This window comes from Haemorhous mexicanus, chromosome 16 (genome assembly GCF_027477595.1).
Source record: "Haemorhous mexicanus isolate bHaeMex1 chromosome 16, bHaeMex1.pri, whole genome shotgun sequence".
NCBI classification, from domain to species: domain Eukaryota; kingdom Metazoa; phylum Chordata; class Aves; order Passeriformes; family Fringillidae; genus Haemorhous; species Haemorhous mexicanus.
The window spans coordinates 10,984,795-11,007,776 of NC_082356.1; the positions used below are offsets into that span (position 1 = coordinate 10,984,795).

General features: G+C 44.7%; 1 pseudogene; it reads right to left on the reverse strand.

Annotated features, from left to right (window-relative positions):
* Positions 1-6,555: 6,555 nt before the first annotated feature.
* Positions 6,556-21,450, reverse strand: LOC132334659 (telomere repeats-binding bouquet formation protein 1-like; annotated as a pseudogene).
* Positions 21,451-22,982: the final 1,532 nt, after the last annotated feature.

The following is a 22,982-nucleotide window of genomic DNA, read 5'->3' on the forward strand; positions in this document are numbered from 1 at the left end:
TCTAACACCCTGTCAGGGTCCAACACATTCTTCCAGCCCAAAGCAGGAATGCAATTTGTTTTGCTAAATCTGAAGTAATTCCTGCACATCCTTGGCCTTCAAAGGCCAACACTGCCACTCTGGAGGGAATCCTGTGACCCCAAGCATTTGATAGTGACCACACCAAAGCTAGAGGAGGCTCTCTCAGCAGGAGAATGGCAAATGGCAATGTTGTGCCTTTGTGTCCCCAGCCTTCCCCCATTAGCAATGGCAGCTACACTCCAGCACAGCCCAGCAGCTCCAGCAGAGGTTATTTGTGTAACTTAGTGCACACCAGGACTCCCAGTCCACCCCTTCCAGCAGTTTGCAATGACAACAGCACCTGGAAACTGAGCTGTTTTGCTGGAGGCAAGCCTGTCACAAGCACACACCCCCTTCAAACTTCATGTTCAACAGAAAGGAAAAGAGCAGGAAAAGGCTACCTTTGGACCAGTCTCACTCCTGTCTGGAAATGGGCCAATTCTGGGCAGAATACTCCCCCCAGTGCTGGCCTCCTTCTTCCTGCTGGGAGTCTTCTCCCTCTGGAACTTAGAGGGAAGCAGCTGAAAGGCAAAAATACACCAGCTAGAGCCTCAGAGATGGCTTGTTCAGAAAGGCTTTTCTTGAACAAGTGGCACTGGTGAATAACTTGTGATCACAGCCACTAGGACAGTCCTGGGAGCCCTGGAAGTTTCCTGCTGAAATCCTTAGCATCAGTAAATTAATAATACAGAGTGCAATACACACACTCCAGCCACATGGCTCCGTCCCATTGGCTTCTCCAGGACAGGATGGGACATGGTTGGGGATTTCTGCTCTTTGGGCATTTGTTTCCTCTTACATTTCCTTGGACTGAGGCAGCGACCTTTCCAGAGAATGGGGAGGAGCTCTCAGAACTGCCTGAACTCCATCCCTGCACAACACTCAGAACTCACAGCAAGGAGATATCGCTGCTGGCTGAGTCCAACAGATGCAAGAAAACAAAGCTGTACCAAGAGGGAGGTGCACAGGAATGTGTCCAGGTTTTGGTTCTCCCTGTTAAATTGCTTTCTCTGTCTGGGCTGACAGAGCCCTCCACAGAAGAAAACAGAGGGATCTCCTTGACAGAGCCTCAGCACTGGGGCATCTTCAGCCAAGGGAGCTCCAGACAGAAAGGGACCTTTGTGGCCCTGGCTCCAGTGCTGCCTGCAGGGCTGGATCTGTGCCCACAGGAGCTGGGAGAGAACAGCTGCTTTGGAAGCTCTTCCAGCTGGGACCAGCCGTGGTTCCCAAGGCTTTGGGCAGAGTTTGAGGTTTCCTCCCCGACATGCCCGGGTGGCCAAGGGCAGGATGGTCAGAGCAGCACAGGTGAGTGCCCAGTCTGACAGAAGGAATTCCTGTGGCAAAGGGAAAGGGACAGAACACCTGCTCAGGGCTTCAGCTGTACATTGGTTTCACTTGGCTCCACTGGCACAGCCAGGCAAGACACAACTGAAGCATCCCACAGTGTTCCCTGCTGCACCAGGACAGCCCCCAGCAACAGGAGCACGGCACAGAGGGCTGGGGAGGGGCTCTGCAGCTTCACAGCGCTGCTGGACAACAGGGCCAGGGAGAGCAGGGACACCAGGGCAGGTGCCAGCCTTAACACAGCCCCAGTGGCCACTCACAGTGTTTGGCTTCAGCCTTTCCCTGAGCAAAAGACGAGGTGGTGGTGTCTTCTTGGGCAATCCAGACGCCATCTCCAAGGGATGATGTCACAGAGGGAGACAGTGCCTCAACAAAACTGGAAGGAGCAACAACGGAACTCTGAAAATCCACAACCCAATCCATGGCAGTTTCAAGGCATATACTGGTGCTAAACAATTTGATATGATTTGAAAGTAGCTGAGTGCTTGTTTGGCATAAATAGCTGGTATTGTTAGGCCTCTAGTTGGACTTTATTTGAGCTATATGGCTGCCATGTGCAATTTAAATATGGATTGTACTGAAACCTGGAGCTCAGAAGATGAATATTAAGAATAGTTGGAACAGACAAAGCTGTAGCTTAAATATTACTTAAAAATAGCTAGAGTGGGCCTCCTCTTCTTTAGGCTAAAGCACCCCTGCTCTCTCAGCTGCTTCTCACAGGACTTGGGAGAGACTGAAATGTAATGGCTAATGGCTTAAATCTTGTTAGGAAGGACTTTTTGCCCATTCTGACAAAACTGAATCAAGAATCTGCCACCACTGAAGCCCACCCCTCCCTGAAAATGCCTCCTTATTCAAACTTGGGACTGTGAGTTAAGCCACCTAAGGGAACTTGAGACAAGATCAAGGAGACACTATTGTCCTCCTAGCTCAGGTCTGGGGAGAACTAAACAAGGCTAATTGAGAAAAATGTATCCACAACCAAGCCAAACCCAGCAGCTGTCCTGAAAATCAGCTCTCTCTGCCTTCAGGCTGGGGAAGTCATAGCTACAGACTCATCTGCTGAGGCCAGCTTTGCACACAAACCTCCCATCAACATAGGGGGAAAGAGGAAATTTTGGGCTTGTGGCACAACCTCTGGTAAGGGGCAGTGGACACCCATCCTCCCTCAGACAAACTGGCTCAGCTCTAAAACGCCCCAGCCCCAGAAGGCCACATCCAGGGCACATTCCCATCAGGGGCAGCTGACGGGGTGTCAGAACCCATCAAAGACCTCCAGAGTGCCCCCAGACCCATTCCTGAGGCCTTGCACCAGGTGACTGCATGGCATGCAAAGGAACACAACAGATCTGAAAATGCACAACCCAATTCACAGCAGGCTCAAAAGGATATACTGGTGCTAAAGATTTTATCTTATTTGAAAGTAGCAAGAGACAGAGTCCAACTTGCCCCACCCCAGGCAGGAACCTGGGCAGTCCCACCTTGCCCAAATCTGCATGAATCCATTGGAGTCTCATGTTTTGTGACACCTCACCACAGAGAAGACCAGAAGAGTATTTCATGGAATGCCAGTGAGATCCATGCAATGGTGATACTTTCTACTTTCTATTTAATCTGTCACTCTCTTTCTCTCCCCCTCCCCAACTCCCTTCTCTATTTCTCTCTCTCTCTCTTCCTCACATTTGCTGTTACATCAAATCCAGACAATTGACTTTGGCATATGGTCCTGTTTGCACCTTAATTCAGGAGCATCTCCCTAATAATTTTAAGAACCAGACCATAACAACCCACAGACACCTGAGTAGAACTCATTCACCTTTAAGCAGTTTAAGTCATCACTATAGGGAAAAAAAATGCCTATAGACTACTACATTTAAGAAATTCTGCATTTCTTCAGTGGAAAAAAAGCACCATCAGTAGACCATATATCGTTCATCTATTCAGCTGCACATTATCCCATCCTCTGTTTCCTTTTGGAATTCTCTTTCAGAGCACAGATGGGACAAAACAAAAAAGCACAATCAATCTTTACCTTCAAATGAAATTGAGGACTCCTCGCTGGCAGAGACCAATGCCCTGCGAGTCCAGGGCTCGCTGGCAGAGACAATCTCTGTGAAAAAGTCCCCGAGCGAATCGCTGAGTGCAGCCGTTGCACGAGCCCAGGCTGCGAACAACCAGCCCGGAGCGCGCTCTGCGGCAACTGAGGCGGCGGCGCCGTCACAGCCGCTGTGGCCGCGCCCGCGGTTCCCCGGCAACCGCAGCACCCGATTGTCGGGGCCGGGCCGGGGGCGGTGACGCCGGGCGGGCCTCGGTCCCCGCTCCTTCCAGCCCTGCTGCCCCCTCGGTCCCCGGCCGGAGGGGGAGGAATCCGCTCCGGGGCCCGGAACGTGACGGGCCACAGCGGCAGCGCTCGATATCGCCGGGGCCTCGGCCCCAGCTCCGGGCTGCTCCTGCACAAGGAAGGCGCGGCCGGGGGGGAACCCAGGCTCTCGACACTTCCCATAAGTGTCTAAAATCATGCACTTCAATTAAAACAGTGAGATGATTGCACAGAAAGAAGGAGTGTTCAGCCTTGAAGTGGAGGGAGAAGCAAAGGCTCTGATCTGTCTGTCCAAGTGGCTCGACTTTGTATTCAGTTCCCTTCAATCCCGTGTCTCAGATCTTTGCCCTTCCGTGCAGCAATGCACACTAGAATAGCACAGAGGGGGAAGCATGTCCAAGTGGCTGGTAATGATTTTAGTTGGGGGAAGGGAGAAAAGGACAATTTCTTCTGCAAAATCATATCTATTCTTGCTTTTCCTGTGCACTTCAGAAGAACCTGAGAACCTCCTGGACAGTCACTAGAAAGACTGTCTGGATACCTGATGCTTAAAGCAACTGTTTTTACAGAGCATTGTGGTTACTTGACAGACACAGGGATGTTCCACACAATTTCTTTTGAGATCTACTAAAAGCAGATCTAGAATGCTACTTGAAGTCATCTTCCCAGGGCTGACAGACTCTCAGATTCTGAAAACCTCTATGGTTGACAGTATGAAGAAATATTCTGAGTGTTGTCATTCTAGTATGGAGGCAACTGAGGTGGTGTTAGAAAAGCTATGGAAAGAGCTGAATTTCCTTCAAACATAAAGTAAGAAACAGGGAATCCAGTACACTTGATGACTGCATGGCAAGAGCCATAAAACCTTTTTATAATTATCTGAGCAGTGAAGATGGCAGTGCCCTGGTCCCTTTCCCAGCTGAAGAAACAATTAATTTTTCAGCAGCTGGATAAGGATTACTTCCTGCATTTGCTTCCTCCCATTCCAAACTTCAAGCCAAACAAGCACCTGTCAGCATACACTGCCTATTGACCCAAATGATTTGAAGATGTTAGTTAGTGGCTTTATCCTTGTACCTTACAAGGATCTACCTCTTACCATCCCTTGGTTTCTTGTCTTTTATTTTGGAAAGCAGAGCTTTCATTGTTCCACCAGTCTCAATCATGTCCTGAAAGACATAAAAAAGGAAATGATCTTTCAGGTTGGAAAGGAAACCAGACTGTCAGTGGATGAAATGAGAGCATACCAACCTGGCAGCAGAGTAAGATACTTTATTTTATGCAGTATGTATTAATTTGAAAAGAAGGGGAAAAAAATCCATGTCATTGCACGCCTCCTTCAGTCATTACCTACCTCTACTACTAAAACATTCTCTAGGAGAGGGGAGGTTATATATATATATATATATATATATATATATATATATATATATATATAAAATATCCACCATTTGGGGTAGATCAGTAAATCAGTTCCCACAGCCATACAATCCTGAGCATTTCATGCACCCAAATATTAAAATTACAGGTTTGAATGTCTAGCAATTACAAATTACTTCAACTTCTTTTTCTAGCTTATAGAAAATCTGGGTTTACAGCAAACTAGAATACTTCCTACAATACAGATGCCTCCATTCTCTGCACATCTGTAACTCAGGCTGATCTACAATACTGATAAAAGTTGCAGGTTGTCGTTTCACACAAATTCAAGGTTATTTCCTGGGTTTTTTGCTCACATTGAACTTATCTTAAGGCTTTACTTTTGCTTGCTCCTTAAACTCTGGAAAGATGTGATTAGTTTTATCCCATTTCGGTAAGTAGGCCAACCTCATCATGCTGTTTTTCAATTGAGTTTATTCTGTGTAAAATTACTTTTGCTTTCTTCCAGTTGTCTTGCAGACATCTTTTTCTGACTTGCATATCCAATTCTTCTGCACTGTTCACATTTAATGAGTTATCATATCATTTCAGAGCAACTGTTCAGCTTTATAAAATATAAAACAACATTAATAAAAAAAATTTTATCATGTAAACACAACATTTAAGAAGCATTTATTACATTTTTGTATGCTAAGGGACAGCCCCAATAATTTAATGCAAAATTACAATTTTTATAAAACTAAGATTTCTACATAAATGTTAACACACTTGAAATATAAGCTGCTGTTACAAGAGGTGAACTTGCAATTAGAGTTCCTACAAACTGTTTCCACAATGATGCTGTGAAAGAAAAAAAAGCTTTTTCATTGAATTAACTCTGGGTTCTTCACCAGTACGAGTCACTGCTTTTTTAAAAAAACAACTCCACAGTAATGGACACGACAAATCTCCACACCTCAATCTGACACAAACCTCTCTGTTGTGCTTGCAGCACAGAAATGGAGATACAGGTTTGTTTTTTCCTAATTAGCAACTGCACACCCTCCATGCTCTAGAGATTAGAGGACAAGGTCTCTCTGCTTCATGGGAGGGATTGTACAGGTAATTTATAAAAAACTGAAACAGGGGGCCCAAAAATACATCCTACTTTAGAAAAAAAAGATCAAGATTTCTTCAGATTGGAAATCAGTGCAGACACAGTGATTTCAGGCTTGATTATCTCCTGGTTTATTCCCTCCCTCTAGTGGTACACCCCCAGGAAGAAAGTATCCCCTGGGTGATAAATGACAATGTTGATCTTTTCCACACAATTTAGAGATGGGAAAGCTTTAAGAATTGGCCCTACATGGAGAGGTTTCACAAATGCATTTTTGCAACACTCTTGGAATTTTTACTTCTTTTTTTTTCTGCCTAAGTCAGTTCTTAAAGACAAATAGGCAACTTTCTGTGCAGAAAACAAACATATTTTGGAGTATACAGAATTACAAAAAAAGCTGCCACAGAAGTTAAAATCACTTGGGGAATCAGCAGAACACAGAGATGGAAACAATCCCTCTCCTTTTTAAAGCAGTCACAGCAAGCTTACTCATTTGTTTGCAGCTCTGCAGCACAAAAGTAGCAGCTTTGACGAGCTCCTCGTCCTGAGATCCTGTCAATACCTGAATCATGAGTGGCAGACCATTGTTCTGAGGCAGCTCACACTGGTTCTCTTCTAGAACAGGACATGGTAAAGGAAAGGTTTGGTTTCAGCCCCACACACCTTCACCTTACAGTCATTGCAGGGGCCAATACTGGCAACTCTCTGCAAGTTTCTGCAGAAAGAGAGATTTTCACTCCAGACCCGAGCCTGCTGCAGTGACAGCAGGAGAGCTTTACATCCCACAGGATGATTTGACCAGAACTCAGGTTGCTGTAAGAAAACTGAAGGACTGAGACCACTTATTCGATGGAGTTCCAAGCTCATTTAATTGTGGCTCAAAACATTTGAATAATGACTCCTGTTTTTCTTCTCTTTCACGACCTGCTCTTGGAGTAGATATGCAACATTTCTGTGAGGCCTGGGATGCAGAAATATCAAAATCCCAAGGTTTCTATTTAGCAAAATAAAATTAGTAGCTTAAGCCTGGTCTAGCCAATCTGTTCCTCCTCATTTCTTCTGTCATTGGCTGAATTTTTATTGTGCTCTCATTCCCATATGGAATCATATAATGGATAATTGCTAAACATAGTTCTTTCTTCTTTAAACTTAACAAAAAAAAAGGAAATAAAAACTTTTGCCATTTTTATTTTGACAGTGTTGGCATTTGAAGAAAAACCTTTTTTATGTTGAAATAATTTTTTAATAATTTTTCTTTTCAAAAGACATTTTCCATTAAGTCTTGTTTCACTAGTTCTTAATGAAAAAAAGTCTGTTAAAATAAATTTATGACCTCTTGAGCTAATTATTGAACATGTTATTGGCACTCAGAGGATAAAAATCAAACTTTCTGAACACAAGGTCTTTTTCTTGTTTCTCTAAACATACATGAGAAACACCACAAGTACAAATGAATTTCCCTTTCTCTTTGCTTGCACTACCACAAAATACCAACTGAAGTGCTGTATTTGTGCCAGATAAGCTTGGGCAAGCCCTGAGGAACACGACAAAACCATTTCAGAGCCACCAACTGCTTCTGTGTCTTGAAACCAATGCTCTTACATGGCTTTTACAAATATTCCTGGCCTTGTAAGCAGTGGAGAGAAGCTCTATGTGCCAAGGACCATGAAAAGGGTGCTCAAGACAACCCATTTGCTAGGTCTGGATTGTAGTAGCTGTCAAGTCTGGATTAATTATTCCTTGAGACACCTAAGCCCAGCTCTGAATTCTTGCATATTGAGTCTACTTTTCAAAGCTACTTAAGACACTTCCTGCTAACAAGCTTTAAAATTTAAAGATGGAACATTCTAGAAAACTTTTTGTCCAAATACTGACATTGTATTATTTAACTGAACTCTCTCTCGTGTTCCAGTCTTGATGAAGTGACACCACAAGAGGAGTCAGTGGATGAGAATTTAGGAGAAGCTGACAGACAGGAAAAAGAAAAAGCAAATCTTACCACAAACTTCAGTACAGTGTCCAATTGTTAGAATAATACTGATTTTTTTCTCCTGTGCTCAGTGTCTCATTGGACAGCAGCTTCAGCAGCTCTGACACAGTGGGATACTTTGCCAAGACAAAACTCATGGCAGCTGTTGGTTAAAATGATTGGAAGGAAAACAAAGTCGATTGTGAGTGTACAGGAATTATCCAAGGATCAAATGCTGGGTTTGGAGGGAACTGTACAGAGCCCTCAAAGCCTTGGGCCTGCTCAGCCCTGCCCTGCTCCACCTTGAACAGCTCAGATTACCCCACCCCTCCTGTGCTGCTCCCAAATCCAGTCCTGCCCATCCTCCCAGCCTGTGCTCCACGGAGAGGAGGCAGAAGATCTGATGAATGAGGAGGGCTTTGCACTGTGCAACTTCTGCAGATCCCTGCTGAGTTTCTCCATGTCCTTGATCAGCTCCAGCATGGAGCCAGAGAGAGTTGAATAAGCTTTGACACGCAGAGTATCTGCCATAAAAAGAGCAGGGGGCAAGCCCTTCCTGGCACTGGCAACACCACTGCTAGAGCATCCACGCTGAGGCCCAGTCCTGTCACACCCAACTGAGCTGAAACTACCCTCACAACTAGTGCAGGCTGATGCTTTTCAACTTCTGGGAACTTCCATTTGAAGCTCTTATGGCAGAAGTGTGAGGTACAGCAACCACGGCCACAGCACAGGCTCGTCAGGATCACAGGTTTCTGCAAACCTTCTGTGGAAAACACAAAACCTCATCAGGAGAGCAGTACCCGGCCAGCAAACCAGAGCAGAGTGTGCTGTGCACAAACACCACGTCCATTCAGCTCCACCTCTAAATGACTAAAGCTTCCTAAAGCTACACAATTTATTATTCAGCCATAGGCACAACTCCAGGATCCAAACTGACTGGTCAAATCCAGGCCCAGAGCTCAGCTTTACTTACCCAGCAAGGGCTGGAGCATCTCAGTTTTAATTTTCAGTTGGGTTTAAATTTCACTGCATTCATTTGAGCAACAATGGGACAGTAATCCACCTCAGATGAACTGAATCACTCCCCACTTACACCTCTGAGTTTTAAAAAGCATTGCAACATCCACTGGGATGTGGAGAACTTAACTGCCTTTAAGCATTCATTTCTGCAACTTTTCCACCAGCACAAGACTTTAAAAATAGCATTTTAAAATTGCCATAGATCAAAAATGTCTTTCCACTCACAGTTAGTAGCATTACAGGCATTCAGAGTCTTTGTTACTACCACTGCAAGTCTCATGCTGGAGTGACACAAACAGGAATCAGGCATAAGCTCAAGGAGAACTTTGGCTAATGTATCCAATCCCCCAATAGAAACAAAAGATTTCTGCACATCTGCTCAGTGGAAAAAAGAAAAAAATGTGATTTAAGCAACAGAGTCTGCAAATTCTTTTAGCTTTTCACCAAGTAAGTCCATCAGAGTTTTTCTGTGCATGTGTCAGTCATTACATTTCTTCTACAACAGAAGCTGGAGATACATTAATCTCAAGAAATGCAGTAACCGCAGATAAAATAGTTCCAGGAAAACATGACCCTGATATGTGCACACAAATGGCAAACATCATGCCTGAGTTGTACCTAAGTCATTGTTTTCAGCCATGTCACAAGGACTTTAATTTAGACACACTTTTAATCAGAACAGCTCCCAGCAGTTTCACTGACCCTATCAAATGTAAGCAGACTGTGGCTATTTGTGGACTTGAGCACAGCACAGTGTAAGTAAAGATGGTGGAGTACAGTGGTCAGAGTAAAAGTGGGAAGAACAGCAAATGACTCTGTAGAGATTGACAAGAAAGAAAAACCCATTTACCTCTTGAATTAAACTTCCTTTTATCAAATTCAAAGCTGTGTAAAGGTTGAGCTGCACTTCCAGTTGTTTGCAACTGTGAGACCAAGAAATGAACAGATGGGACGAACTATCCCAGGCTCTGTGCAACTCTCGAGCCACCCTTTGGCATAGGGAAAAACCCCACAGCAAATGTTCTGATTATCTTCTAGAAAAGTAAAAACAAATTACCCCAAATCAAAACGCAATGAAATAAACTTCAGCTGAACAGTAAAAATGAAACCAAAGTGTTACCGATTTGGAGAATATCTTTGGACTTCTTCCACAGTTTTCAGAGCAACATGTCCCGTTCTGGGGGTTGTTGACACAGGCACAGAGAGTGCTGCACACTGAGGACCAGAGCTGATAGCAGGGATCAGTGTTTTCAGCTGACAGATTCTTCTCAGATGTGGAGAGAGTTGTTCTGTTAAGGAAATGCAAGCAAGGCCCAGACAGTCAAGGAAACATAGCTGCTAACCAGCCTACTATTTGCCTGTTTGAATTGCAGCCCTGTTCACCTGAACAACTGCAGCAGCAGGCTGATGCAGCCTGTGTCTCTGACATGGGTTTGCCCATTTTCTAAAAGAGAACACACACAAGACTCCAGAGACAAATGCAACTGCAGACAAAATCTTAACAGCAAGTTGAATTTACATACATACATTCCCTTTCCTAAGCACATATCCTCCCCACAAGGAAATACAAAATCATATCAACATATTGGTAAATAACCTTTCCATGTCTCTGTCTTTCTAGACACTCTCAGAAACTATGGGTTTGCATTTGCAAACTCTCTTCTTAGAACTAAACCACGTTCTGCTGTTTAAGGAAATCCCAGTGAGCAATGACCTACTTCGACAATTCAGGCTCGGTTACATGCAAACATTCATCTTTATAAATGCACTTCACCACAACATTGCTTATTGCATGTTCCAAAGTTTGGACTGCAGATTGGCAAATAGAAAAGGAGAGTTATCATAACACAGAAAAAAAAACCAACTTACCATTATTTGACACCAGTACTAAGATGACAGAAACAGACATTCTTTTCAAGTTCACATCAGAATCCTTTTTAATTCAAAATAAAATGAGTTCTTCAAGCAACTCAGAAGTACACAAGACAGTGTACTTGTCAACAGTGTCTGTTGACAAGACACTGAAAACAAAAAGTGAAAACCTCAAGTAAGCTACTCATCATCCTAAATTATTAAGTTTCAATTGTGGCCAGTATGTGGGGAGCAGAGACAGGGCAGGACTATGAAGTGCCTGAGGGCTTCCCCCTGCAGTGAGTTCTACACCAAGCAGGACCCTGGCAAGCTTTGGAACAATCCAGGAGTCACTGAACACTTGCTGCTGAGGGAGAGGGGGAGTGCAGCTGTCTGGTAACTTAAAGACACCCTGTGTGCACAAGTCAGCAAGGCACAGATCAAATCTGGGGATGGACAGGGCAACTGGGGCACCTTCCCTGCCTTTGCTCCAACTGACAATCTTGTAGTCTCATTTTGTGAGACCAAAAGAAAATGGAGACAAAGCAGGAGCACAAGTAATGACAGGGGGCCATAGCACACTCAGAAATACAAACAGTGTTATTTTTATTGCCATTACTCTCTAGAATAATCCCCAATGTAAATAAAGCTGCTTCCTTTACGATGCAATGAGCACTCGACTTGGCAAGGTCATTTCTAAACATCAAACCACCAATTTCTCCAAAGTATTCGCTTGCTTCACCTACAAGAGGAAAAACTTTTGCTTCTGTTTCTCTGCAAAATGAAAGGCTTCTATGATTTTCCAACATCTCAAGCCTTATGTCCTTTAGACATTTTTACAGTGCCCACCAGTTCCTTGGCATATATGGTGAACATAAATGCCTGCATTGTTTCTAAGGAAAAGCCTTTCTTACTGTTTTGTTGGCAAATGGAATAGACAGTGACCACAGCCTCCTGCTGAGACAGAGGGCAGTCCAACTGAAATTTAAGGCATTCCAGCAGTAAGTTCAGATCTGTTTTCATATCTAGGAGCAAACACAAAAAGCTTCATTAAATTGTTATCTTTTCTCTCTATTAATCTAGTCAGTATTAGAATAAACCTGTCAAAATGCAGTATGTAGGTGTATTTTAAAAAAGGGGGGGAAGTGAGCCAAAATGGAGCTACATCACTTCTATTCAGCCACAAACAACACACCTAGAAATATTTCTGTCCATCCTTTGTTATTTGAGCATGAGTTCCTTTGCAGAGTAACAGCTTCCTTTTAATATTTCTGGCCTTTCATTACTAGTAACTCTTAGTAAGTCTGATGTAAACTACTAAATATTAAATTCACAATTGCAAGGTGCATTAAGTGTAAATAATACAGAGCCATTAAAGTATTCAGAGTGCAAATAAAATTCAGGGTGCAGTTGAAAATCTGTGGAGTAGTAAGGAAAGAGTCCAAGAGCACAAGGCTGCTCCGTGGTACTGAGGTACAGGAGACATAAACCATGCAGCACAGCAGCAGAGCCCTCAGTCACGTGGTTGGAAACAGAACACAAAATATTCTCTGGGCACCTACACACAACCCTAGGTGGGAAAACAGACTTGGAAAATCTGCTTCTTAGTCTTTGGGGTATCATTAAAAGACTTAGATGATAATTATTTCTAACAGTGACAGAAGGTATTGTTAACAGTAAACCATTACAAGGTCTGAGGGTTCTTAAAGAAGTTAAAATACAATAAAAATGTGGATAAATATTAGCAAATTAAAACCAAAAAATGTGACTTCGTAATGGTGTGTTTTACTATGTGTGCAGGTTTGACATTGGATTTACCCTTTGCATAGCCAATACAGTATCCAAAATGTGGAAATTAGGAAAAAACATGTTCTCCCAACTGCTCACCACCCCACAACAGGCCTATCAGAGTCTACTAAAACTTTGTAAAATTGATGCACATTATAATGACAAATTATGTTAGATATCTTACCACACTGACTTATCTGCACCTTTTGAGTGTTCATTTTTTTTAAATCTCTGTTCTTGTTCTACAACAGCAAGGAAAAAGTTTTTTCAGTTCTGTTCAGATTAGCAGTGTTTATAATATATGCAGTAGAAATGACATCATTTTTCTAAAATGCACTTTTCCCAGTTTTCTGCTTTTACTTTGTCATCTCACACACACACAGTTGAATGTATTGTTGTATGGCAGAGTTTTCCTTTGGAAATACAGTCTTTTATGACAGCCCTGCATTTGTAACTAACAGGTGATCATCTTTTGAGAGTGGACATTCTGCAGAAATCAGGTCATTCCATGTTACCCCTGAGGGGCACTGTCAGTAAAGAACATCCCCTGCTCTGTGTCACTGATCACAACAAAGCTGATCCAACTTTCCTTACAAGAGTGGCCACCTTTGCCATCAGCCAACAACTGGCACTAAGACCAAGTCATGTTACTTAGGGGGTGAACACTCTAAAACACTCGGCCTCCTGCTGCTCAAGGAGCCACTAAACCATCAGCATTGTTCTGGCAGCACTGATCAAACCAAGGGCAGTGAGCACAGAGACATGTTCCTTACAGGGAGAACCCACTGAAATTCTCCAAAGACATTGCCACATTACATGAACCATGCAACCCACAAAACCCCACAGCATTGCTTCTTCACAAACCCCACGGGGCAGCCTCTGAGAGCAGAGCAGCAGAGTGATATTCAGCTTTGGAGGCACAAAGATGCTCCCTCAAACACGCCCCAAGTCCCAAACAGAGAAGGCTGATGCAAGCATCACAGTAACCTCTTACAATTTCTCCAAAAATTACTTCGCTCCAGGCAGAAACTTTAAATCAGTGGCAAATGCAGCTTAAGAATGGATTCATTTTCCTTCTCCAAGTGGAGCAAAGGCTCAAAGCAGAATCCTTGTCATCACTGTGCATCCATCCATTGAAAGCAGCCAGCCCTGCTTTCTCTTGGGAGTTACTGATTGCCCGGTTCCTTTGCTGCTTCCCTTAGAGAGGAGAATTGAGAGAGGTCATCTCCCTGCAGCCTTTCAGAAGTGATAACAGACATGCATTTCATTTTCCTGCAAATCCAACCCTGCCACAACAAGGAAAAGCTTGCCAGCCTTCCTCACCTCTTTTTGTCCTACTGCCACCACCCTGCCAGCCTAAGAAAAAACACAACCCACCCAAACAAAAGGAAGGCTGTAAAAATGAGTTCGCTCTGGAGCTAATTGCTTTTCAGAAGAGTTTCATTTAATACATGTTTATACAATTATGCAATATAAGAAGTACAAGGGGTTTAAAACTGGATGTATACAAGGACACATCTTGACCTTTACCTGCATCTTTTTGACTTTTGCAACCTACAGGAGGTACGCAAAATAGTATTTATAAACCAGCCTACATTAATTAGATTCAAATAGCTCACCTCGGTTGTTGCATCACAGAGCAAGGTGGAAAGACAAACAACTAGATTTGCTTCAACAAACAGCTGGCAAATGTTGCATCTAAAATTCTTCTCCATCATTTATGGAAAACAACCCAGTAACATTGCTTTAAATCTCAGAAACCACTCCTGGAGAAGTGCAGATCTGTCAATGTGTGTGCTCAGCAGCAACAGAGCACATGGCTGGCACGGTCAGTAGACCAGCCAGCCTGGGCAGGACTTATCCTTCGAAACCCAGGGAGCAAAGGCCAGAGGGGAGAAGTGCGGGTTGTTGGCGTCCTGTGGAAACCAAACCCCACAGCAGCAGCTGAGGCCGTGAGGACGCTGCGCTGTGGAACAGGACTTGGGGCTGTCCTGGCCTATTTCAGCTCCCTCGCACCCTCCTCCCTCAGATGGGCCGTGTGTGATTTACAGCTCGTTATCAGAGCTCCCCTCTGAAGCCTTAGCAAGCACTCCAGATCAGCCCAAAGATAAAAGGGAAAGAACATATACATATTTAAAATAAGAGCGGGGTGGGGGGGTGGGGGTTGGAAGGCAACAGTCTAAAGATGAAACAGCAGCCTTCTGTGGGAAGGCTGGGGAGTGCCGAGGGGGGAAATGGGGCACGGCTCGGGTACCTGTGATCCAGTGGCGCGGGTGGCTCCGGGCAGACCCCGAGGCGAGGCGGGTGCCCGCTGCCGAGCGCTGTCCGGCTGAGGGGTGGGATCTGCGGGCTGAGGGGTGGGATCTGCGGGCTGAGGGGTGGGATCTGCGGCCTGAGGGGTGGGATCTGCGGGCTGAAGGACAGCGGAGGCCCCGCCGGGCTGATCTGGGATCTCGCGGAGCTGAGGGCAGAGCCCGGCCCGGCCCCTCAGGAGACGCCGCCCCAGCGCGTCAGGGCACGGCCGCCCTCGGACTCGGGACAGCTCTGAGCCTTCCCCTCAGCCAGGCGGGAAGCGCTTGGAATTGTAGAACCGTCAGAGGTGAAAGAGATCTTGAAGAGCATCAGTTCAACGTCAGCCCAGCTCTGACACTTCAAACCCTAAACCACTGAACCATTTGCCAGTGTCAGATCCAGAGGCCTCTTTAACACCTCCAGGGATGGCAAGTGCACCACCTCTCTGGCCAACCTATTCCCAGGCCTGAACACCTGAGCAGTGGAATTTTTTTTCTAAAGTCTAACCTGAATTTCCTCCCAACGTGAGGCCACTTCCTCTGGCTCTCAGTGCAGGCCCAGCAGAAGAGAGCAGCCCCCCCTCAGTGCACGCTCCTGTCAGGGAGTTGGAGAGAGCGGTGAGGTCCCTCCTGAGCCTCTTCTCCAGACTGAACAAACCCAGCTCCCCCAGCTACTCCTCATGGGACATGTTTTCTAGAGCCTTTGTGAGCCTTGCTGCCCTTCTCTGGACACACTCAGCCCCTCAATGTCCTTTTTCCCAAGGGGCCCAGAGCTGACACAGCCCTCGAGCTGTGGCCTCAGCAGTGCCCAGCACAGAGGGGCAGGCACTGCCCTGGTCCCGCTGCCCACACTGCTGCTGATCCAGGCCAGGTGCCATTGGCCTCTTGCCCCCTTGGGCACACTCTGGCTCACACTGAGGCGGCTGGTGACCTGCAGGATGTGGCACTTGGCCTTGTGGAACCTCAATGGCCTTGTCCTTGGCCCATTGATCCAGTCTGTCCAAGTCTCACTGCAGAGCCTTCCCATCCTCCAGCAGATCCACACTCCCACCCAACTGGGCATCTGCAAATTTACTGAGGGTGCTCTCAATCTCCATCTCCAGATCATCAATAAAAAAGTTAACCAGGCAATAAAGAAGTTAACCAGGACCAGCCCCAAAACTGAGCCCTGGAGAACACATTTCAATGCAGCTCAGTTTGCATACTCTGCAGTTGGAGGCTGCAATGCCCCCACAACAGAAAGAGCTGCCATCCCTTGGCATTGGCCACACACACAGGTGCAGGAAAAAAGCCTTTTACTCGGTGTATATGGCTGACAGGACTGAGCTTTCGGGCACACACTCCCTTTCCCTAATGATCCTGAACTCAAGAAAAGGTATTTCACCTTCCAGCTCTTTGCACCATTGCATCCTCAGACCATCAGAGCTCCACCAGCCTCTCTCATCCTTTTGCGCCTTCTCCCCACTCAAACTGAGGAGCTGCTTTGATAAGAAAAAATGCAGTTCTGCTGCCAACGAGGTGAGCCAATTTGCAAATGTAACTTACCCTGCCAAAAACAGCTACTGCCTTTTTCTTTCAGAGGCGAGTCATGAGAAGTAATGAAAATGTGTTGCATTTTAAACCAAAGAGGAAAAGAAACGAAAGCACTCACAGAGGATTTGGCAGAGCCAAGAGATGCCAATGTGGCTTATCCTGTTGGCTGCTCAGTTATTGCAGCCCTTTGCTACTTTACCATTTGTCTTGTTTGGAGATTGTGCTCAGATAATTCAGTGATGGGTACAAGAGAAATTTAAAAAATCATAGCTGATTGCAAAATAATACAGCCTAGGAAAATTTTAATAGATGGTGAAGTATTTACATCAGAGTGATGACAGTTACCACACACAGAACAAAAGAAGCGCTTTTAATAAAACTTTAATTACATCCTTGTTCCTCAAGCCTTACTATCCATTTGTTTGGCTGATGTAGTATTATGTAAAAATCCTGTTCAATATCTTGTATTGTTTATACTTTCCAACACTTCTGATGTGTTTTCTAAAAGCTGTTAGTATTTTTTATTTTGAAAAAAAAAATCTATTATTTTGGTAGCAACATTGCAGTTCTGTGTTTCCTTTTGGTACTCAGCTGAAAAAAATAAAGAAAAAAAAAGAGCAGAAAAAATTGCAGAGGGGGAAAGTAGATCACAAGGAGCAAAGTTACAGGAGATGAGTACATGACTACTGCCACTGCTTAAGAGCATCTCTCACAAAAAGCAGACTGGCTACACTGTCCCAACTCCATCATTTCAACTCTCCATGATTTGTTTCTTACTTTGCAAAGCTGATCTGAGCCATTTTTGCCTATTATGAATAACAACTAGTAATACACACTTACAGTTCTCTTGTATTACTGCAACAGCACTAGGTTCCCTTAGAATTTTTTGGGGCAATTGCAGTGCAATCCCTGAATTTAAACCAGATCAAGATATTATTTGTAGCTTATTCTTGAAGGTAATTTGTAGCAAAAGTAAAAAAAATTATTGCAGATGGTCAGTGACTGGACTGTTATGTGTATGGGATGCACAGGATGATTTAAGTGCTGCTCCATTCTGTGTGACTGCAGGCTTTGAAAAGAGTAATCCCACTTGGCCTTTGGACTCCATTTGGTCTCAGGAATTATGGATCCAGAGTAACTTGTTAGAAGCTTGTGAAAAAATGTCTCTGAAGTTTACAACAGAGCTGAAGTGTACAGAAGGATGAGAATTCAATGAATAATTCAATGAATACTAAGAATAAGTTTGAAAAGCATATCCAGTTATCCTGCTGGCTATGTCCAGTGGCTGTCCCCTGCTACAGTACAGTGCACAATGTCACCAGGAAAATTGTGAATGTCATCTTTAGACCAATCTATTCACACATTTTATTTTTGATCAGAGTTACTTTCTACAAATTACCAAGCTGTTTTGCCTTTTTGAGGCTCTTGTTTTTTTTCGTGTGAAGTACTCACATGTATAATACAGGTGGCTCCTGTGTCTTGGTTTGGAAAGACAGGTGTTTGCTAAGGAAGGCAGGAGCCTTTCTTGAAATGGAAAAATGCAAACCCCTTCCTTCTCAATTGCTAAAAATTTGAAATTAAAGGGGGCTCTCAGGTAACAACATGGGGGCAGGAATAACAGTTCTTTATCAGGGAAGTGTCGGCGATGGAGAGAGACGGGGAGACTGACTCGGGGATCAGAATCTGATTTTATTGTGGGATAAAAGCACTTATATACTATTTTAGGGAGACTAGTAATGTGCACTACAGTGATTAGGTTAAAATCATACACAAATTTATATATGAAACAACATCCCTTGCTTGCAGTTGTGGAAGGGGAGCCGGCTGCTGGCCTTGCTGACAGCTTCTGCCAGCCAGACTGGCACGGGCTGAGGCAGGGGCAGCCATCCTGACAAAAGCATCCATCCGTGTGGATGGGGGGTGCGTTTACGGGAGGAAAGGTGGGGATTTTCCCCACCAGTGGGCAGGTTTAATTCTTTCATTGAGTGGTCAGACCCTCCTCAGGCCTGTGGAATGGTGACAGGCTTTGTGCTTTTTCTTGTTTCCAGGTCTTGTTTTGAATTGACTTCCATGCAATTGTTCTCTCTTTTTCCCAGGAGGATTACACCTGGTGCCCAGACTGGAGGGGGAAGCGCCTGCAGCGTCAGTGGAGCACGTCCAGTGCCAGCACTACCCCAGGGGCCACGGTCTGCAGGGACAGCCCCTTCCAGAAGGACGAGGACCTGGTGCAGGATCGGCTCCTCTCCTGGCAGCAGCTCTCCAGAGGTGGGCACCCAGCTCCACAGCTCAGCTGGCAGAAGGGCTCTGGGCAGGCGGCAGCGGGCACACGGGCATCCCGCTCTTGCAGCTGCTGAGGAGTTGCTGTGCCGTGATTAGGCGGAGGAGGTGGAACATGGCCTGCCATGCTGCCCTTCTCTAAAAACAGAGACTAGGACTGGAGGTTTGGGCTCTGAGCACAGCCAGCAGCCTGGCCCGGGCACAGGCCATGGCAGGACAGGGGGACAGGAGCCTGCTGCGACTGACCGTGGCTCTCTGGTTTCTCTCCGCAGGCTGCCAGCACCTCATGCCATGGGAACGGCACCGCTCAGCCTGCCAGGCTCGGGGGGCTGGAGGGCGGCGGGTGTTCATTTGCTGTCAAAGATAAATTATTTTGGTTTTTTTTTTTGTTACCATCGTCATCGGAGCATTTCTTTCATCCTTTTCCAAGCTTTTGGCCTGTTGTGATAAATGGATATGATTTGTGCTAACAAAATCTGGTGGTTTATACCAGCTGGACTCTATTGTGGTCTATACCATGTTTTATTTCCTGCATAGGTAAAATACCATGTATCAAATTTGATCAAAAAGAGAAATGAGGGAGTGTGAAAACCTGGATTTGTGGGATGTAGAAGATACCAAAATTCAGTCTTTAATAAAAAGCATGAATTAATATTATCCAAAGAGAAGATGGGGGAAATTGTGATAAATGGATGTGGTTTGTGCTAACAAAATTGTAATTATATCAATATTTTGGGAAGAAAATTGGAAAGGTATATGTGATTCATAGTATGAAGCAGATGGGTTTCTTTGTAGATGATACATGTGGGAAACAGGATACAGGAGATTGGAATTGGCCTTGATGAACAAAAGTTAGGAAGACTCCCAAGTCAGAATTGGCATCAAGACGAAGTTAAGACAACTCCCAGGACAGGATCGGCCATGACATAAATAACATTGGGACAATTCCAGACAGGGAGTCTAAAACAGTGTTCTTATCTATAAAATAATAAGGCTTAATTGGAGCATAGTGCTTACTTACATAACACAGGACTTGGGGCACATGCACAGCCTGCCAGGTTATTCAGAGGACAGTGAGGAAGACTGTTGGCCTTCCTCCAGGGAGAGCCCCAGAGAGCCAGAAGCCCCCTTAGCCACAGCGGGAGCATGCGCTGTGAGTGTGGTGATGTTGATTTCAAGAATCAGAAACAGAAGGAGATTTACAGGAAAATATTGATGAATATGTATTAGCCCACAGTACATAAGTTGTGTTTGGATCCTTTTGCCTTTTGCACGTGAGGCAGGGTGGGAAGCCCTCCCTGTACCCTGAGCAGTTTTGGTTATGCTTTATCAAAACCACTGCCAAATTTCTTTTTGTAACTACTGGATTCTATTTGATTGTATTGTTTTATCTCAGTTAAAACTGCTGCTAAATTTTAAGTTTGTGGTTTATTGAATTAGACATATGGGACCCCATATATAACATGAAGAATATGACTTAATAGTTTACAAAACCAAAATGAATATCATTCAGCTAAATTAACAAGGAATAGGAAAGCATTTGAGACTTAATCACAAAGGATAAACTAACAGAAATGATGATACTTGATTAAATGAATACGTTTTAACCTAATGAGTTAATAGCTCAGTCTCCTCTGGCTTTTGATCTCCTCCTCAGAAGGGGAGCAGTTCTTTGATCTCCTCTTCACGAGGGGCACAGTCTTTAGGGTTTGGTCTCAGCTGATGATGACTGCCAAAAAGCCCCCTTAAATCCCCCCCAAAACCTCTAAACCCCCCCCACCAAATCTCCCCCCAACCCCCTCAGGATGAATTTTTCATTCATTTCAGGTAATTTTGGATGGATTTGGGGGATTTTGGTACTTTGTGGATGCTGAAGTGGGCATAGGATTCAAATCCACTCTAAATGCCCCCCTAAAATCCCTCCAAATCTACCCCAAACCCCCTCAGGATGGATTTGGAGGTAATTTTGGGTGAATTTCAGGTAATTTTGGGTCAATTCTGGGTGGATTTGGGGTGGTTTTGGTACCTCCTGGACACAAAATTTGGTGTAGGATTCAAACCCAGACAAAATCCCCCTAAATCTCAAAACCCCACAAATTTTCCCCCCAACCGCCTGGTTGTTGGGTCGACTTTTTGTGGATTTTGGGTTAATTTGGAGGAAATTTTGGGTGGTTTTAGTGCCTTGTGGATGCCCAAGCAGGTGAAGGATTCAAACCCAGCCAAAATCTTCCCAAATCCCCTCAAAACTCCCCTCAAATTTCCCCCAGAGCCCCTCAGGATGGGTTCTGAGGTAATTTTGGGTGGATTTGGGGTAATTTTGGTTCCTTTTGTGAAGTGGCGAGGGCCCCGGGTGCAGGGCTTGGAGCGGGGCTGAGCAGCGGGGCAGGAAGGGGGGGAAGGAGGGAGGTGTGAACCCCCCCTGAGGATCCCCTGATGGGGACACCCCTAAAAAGTTCTGTGCCAGGATTGAGAAACAAACGGGACCTTTGGTTTTTTCAGTCTTCAGGCTGTTGTTCATTTTTCTCTTAGCAAAAGTTCAGCATGCCGTCTGCACACCAGACTTAGCATACAAAGAGAAGGCACCAAAAGTCACAGGACACACAGGTTCAACGTCTTTTAAAATTATTTTGCCTAATTAACTCTTAGAACGCATTTTATTTCTACCTTTCTACCAGTAACTAATTCTTTGTCTGCCACTCAGCATCTGCATTGCAGCTTTTTCCAACCAATCACCCTGTGCTCCCAACACAACAGAAAATGGAGGAGATGAAGAACGAGAAGGAGATCAGGCAACGCCCAAAATCCTCTGTCTTGTCTTCTATCCACCCTCATACTAAACACCCAAAGCTCTCAGTTTTTCACCCTGTGATAAACTACACTAATCTCTATTTCACACACTCGTAGATTCCAATTCATCCCAAAGTCTTGGAAGCTTTCTCCATGGACAAAAGTTAAAAGCAGTGATCTCTTGGGGATCAGGACTTCTCAGGACAGGCAGGGAGACATTCCCTGTGCCCTGGGTTCCAACAGCAGGGGGGAAGGGGAGGTTGGGGACAGGAAAAGAAGGACTTGGGCAAGAAAAAAGGGGAACCTTAAACAGCGTGGTAAGCGCCATTTCTAGAGGGAGGGCCCGGGACGGCGCGGCCGTCACCTTCCCGGGTAGGTGTGGATACACAATCCAGGTCAGATTTCCCATGGATCCGTCTGGGAAACATTAGGGAGCTGGAGATGAAGAATCCTGAACAACCTCGCAGGTGGTGTTTGTGACAATTGTTTTCCTCATGGATTGTTTACCCCAAGGGGTTTTCTTAATTAGCCAATCATGTGAAATGTAAAATAACCAATCAGGTCCACCGAAATCAGGACTGAGTATAAAAAAATGCGTCTCCTAATAAAGATGATTTTTGGCTTTCTGAAGATGCATGGAGTGTTCCACTCATTTATCCGTGTCATTTCTGACTCAGCAGTGAACGGCAGGAAAGGGGAACATGGAAAGATGGGGGGGAGGAGGACACAGAATGGAGAGAGGACAGCAGCGCTCCTGTGTCACCTCTGGATGGATTCTGTCCCTTGTTCTGCCCTCAGGAAAAGAGAGACAGGGTGGCACAGAGTGTTGGGAAGGATGAAAGTTTGACAAGAATCTTTAACAGATATGTGTGCATGACAGAAAGATTTTTGAATGCAGAATCTGAAGAAGGAATAGAAATGAAAGCAAGTTTTGATATAGAAGAAAAGAAGTGCTGGGCCAGTCTTACTGGGTCACTAAGGCAAAGGGTGTGCTACTTACAAGGGGTTTTTATGGCTTAGAGCAAAGGATAAACCCACCTCAAACAAGAAGATGTTTTTACCAAGCAAAAAGATTCCATAGGCAAACAAGACTGTCAATATTGCAAATAGAAAAAAGGTCTCAGAATTTTCCATTGCAAGAAAACTGAAAAACAACTTCTAGCTTAAACTGTAAGGTACTAACTTTTAGTGACTGGAGAATAGTAATATGAATATGGTAATTACAGGAGTTATGATAGGCTATAGATAAAAGTAAAGGTAATG